General features: G+C 39.0%; 1 non-coding gene across 1 annotated transcript; it reads left to right on the plus strand.

Annotated features, from left to right (window-relative positions):
• Window positions 1-2,605: 2,605 nt before the first annotated feature.
• TRNAM-CAU (transfer RNA methionine (anticodon CAU)) lies at window positions 2,606-2,677 on the plus strand. Its single transcript has one exon. It is a non-coding gene; the product is annotated as a tRNA-Met (tRNA).
• The last annotated feature ends 406 nt before the right edge of the window (window positions 2,678-3,083 follow it).

The raw sequence follows: 3,083 nt of genomic DNA on the forward strand, positions 1-3,083 counted from the left end.
TGACTCGATGAAAGATGGAACAAATTTCAAAATTCATTATTTAAAATTTATATTAAATAATTTAAACGTTAAAACTTATCTCTTTGATTTTTTTTTTTTTTTTTTCTTTATAAGTTGAAGTTCTTTTAAGTATTCTTCAGCTTCAGAAATAGAAATAACTGTCGTTACATAACTGTAATGTCGTTTCCAGTTACGTGGTTACCAGTATTGATTCCCTAAACTTTCTTTGAACTTCAATCTCGAGTTGTATTGACCAAATCATAAAACTTTTCCACCACGTATTCCGAAATGGTTCTAATATTCCTTTTTATTTTCTACAACTTTTTCAGATTCTGCAAACTTTCCGCCTTCCTTCATCCAACTCAAATGTATTTCTTTCTTAAACTATCTTTTTTTCTTTTCACCGTATAATGTCAAATCAAATTTCAATTCAACGAAGACAACAGATTTTTCAATCCGAACTTCGATATTTCGATATTCCAAACGTAAACAAGTGTCCAAAATTAACTTAAATCGGTGGAAAAAATTCGCAAACGGTCGAGGGATAAAAACAAGTTTCAGACACATCGTTGGAAAGGAGAGATCCGGCCGTCCGACTCGATAACGCAAACCTGCGCCCGTTTGGCCGTCTTCCAATCCGCAACAATTCTGTTCCAACATTTTTCCCCAACGAAGAAAAGAAGAAAAGGAAAAAAATGAAAAAAGAAAAATCGTACATCCGTCTGGTCCTTTAAATTCACAGGAGGTTTCGTCTCGTGGGGCTTGCCGGGTGGCCGGCAAAATCGACAACCGTCTCCCGCAAACGTGGAATGTTTCGGAAACTTTGGCACGCGTTTCCAATTCCCGTTGCGGCCTCCATTGAGATCCAGTTGATGCGGCCATTGTGAACGCACGCGTCAAAGAAGACATCACGCGGTTAAAACGAGGCGAAAAGACGTCTTCCGGTACCGTGGACAATTAGATTCGCACAATCGGTCAAAAGTTGGACCAACATTTGGTGACCCGCCCATTGTCGCGGCCACCCGACAGTTCCTCCATGTCCAACCAAAATTTCGTTATTGTTAAACCGTGTTGAAGATCCACGGGTGACGGACAACCCGGATGATTGTTTCATTCTATAGGAGTACTAGGAACCGACTACGCTTGTATACTCGTCTATACTCAATGTAGCTAAATTGGAGAATAGGTTCGAGAGTTGAGAGTTCTTGCCGGGCGAAGATGTCCTCGGAACATTGAATATACGATTTTATAAAAATAAATTTGCGACAGAGAAAAATTTCTGTGACTGGAAAGATATCTTGTATTTTAATCATCGTGTATTTTATGTATGCTATCCAATGTTTGGTAAGATTTGATAAAACTCGTTTATTGAATATTATAAAATTTTAGAAGGTGAAAGTGGAAAATGTACGAGATGTAAAATTGTGATTATACGTTTTATAAAATAAATTTCTGACTGGAATCCTTTCTCCGATACCTCTATACACATCAACTCTGTGTAAAGTTCTATCAAAAATTAATCATCCTGTTATTTTAAAAACTAACCAACGCGATAAATAAACTGAACAAATAAATTTGTGAAAGGAGAAAAATGTCTATGGCCAGAAAATATTTTATACATGTTATTAATCGCATATTTTATATATGTTAACTCTAATCTAATATTGATAAAAGTCGGTGAAAGTCTAGGATATTGAATATAAAATTTTAGAAAGTAAAAATTGAAATGTACAAGCTAGAAAATTATGATTACGCGTTTCATAAAATAAATTTCTAAGTTCGATCATTGTGTACACGTTAACTACGTGTAAAGTTCAAAGTCAAAAATTAATCTCCGGTCACCCTGTTGTTTAAAAAGCCAACTAATAAATTAAAAAAGAATACACACAAATCCTTTTCGAATCTCCCTCAGGAAACACAAGGAATCCGGTGGCTGAAAACTTCTTCGCCGGAAGAGTGAGCCTTCTGAAAGTAGTATCTCTCCTCTTGACTTCTCATCGAAAAATAAACTTTCGATCCCGAACGATGGCTCGCAGGATTTCCATGAAGGATACGCACGACTGTGTGTACGTATACCTATATGCTCGTAAATACTGGAAAGCACGATTATTTTCTCAGTGAACGTCTCAGTTGTCGGAGACGTGCCTGGACAGCAAAGCGACGCTTTGACGTCGTTCTCGTCATCCTTGTCGTCGTGGCTCGCGAGGGGACGATATTATTTTTCCAACGACTACTACCGGAACGACCATCCGTCAAAGGAATCGTGTACACGGAGGATTCCGCCGGTAGCCGAATAAAAACAAACTTCGACCGAGTTGGTTCGTCGACCACTTTCCTCTACGAGGCTACCTCGGCTTGTCTCGAGGTCCTAAAACAACTTCATTCGTCCTTGCCTTTCACGACAAAACTTATACGCGTTGTGGACTGTCGATTTAACGCGCGACATCTTAATGGAGAAAAATAGGTTTCCCCTAAATATAGGCGACGGTTCGATTCGAGAAGCGAAGACGCGAATGTTGAAGTTTCGATCGTTCGCCAACACTTCATATTCTTTCTTTTCTTTTTCGTTGTTTTAGAAATTTTCTCGAACGTTGTGTGGCATCGAAGCAGAGTGGCGCAGTGGAAGCGTGCTGGGCCCATAACCCAGAGGTCCGTGGATCGAAACCACGCTCTGCTAAGGTGGAATATACCGTTTGGTATTCGCCAATTTATCAACGGTGTTCGTTCGCAACATCGTTTTTTCTTTTTTTTTTTCTTTTTTTAGAACAGGAATATTTTATTTAGACGATTTCAATTGGAGATTTTTCGTTCGCAACTCTCGAGAATATTTCGAGACATGTTCTTCGGCATTTTCTTCTTCTAACCGACTTCGTGAAAAGATACGGGATGTTAATTTTATTCGAGGCAACAGTAAATGTGATGATGAACGTTAATCTTATTTATTGTATGGTTGTAAAGGTCTGGTCACGTTTCGACAACCTGGCCGACAATCTTTCGATCACGGCGTCAGATTCTGCGAGTTTAGATTTTCTGGAGAGGTTCTGTCGGACAATGGGAACGGACGTTTTCAGGCAGCGTCACGC

This window comes from Apis florea, unplaced genomic scaffold (genome assembly GCF_048593485.1).
Source record: "Apis florea isolate Af1SG1 unplaced genomic scaffold, ASM4859348v1 contig_3585_pilon, whole genome shotgun sequence".
In the NCBI taxonomy this organism is placed as follows: domain Eukaryota; kingdom Metazoa; phylum Arthropoda; class Insecta; order Hymenoptera; family Apidae; genus Apis; species Apis florea.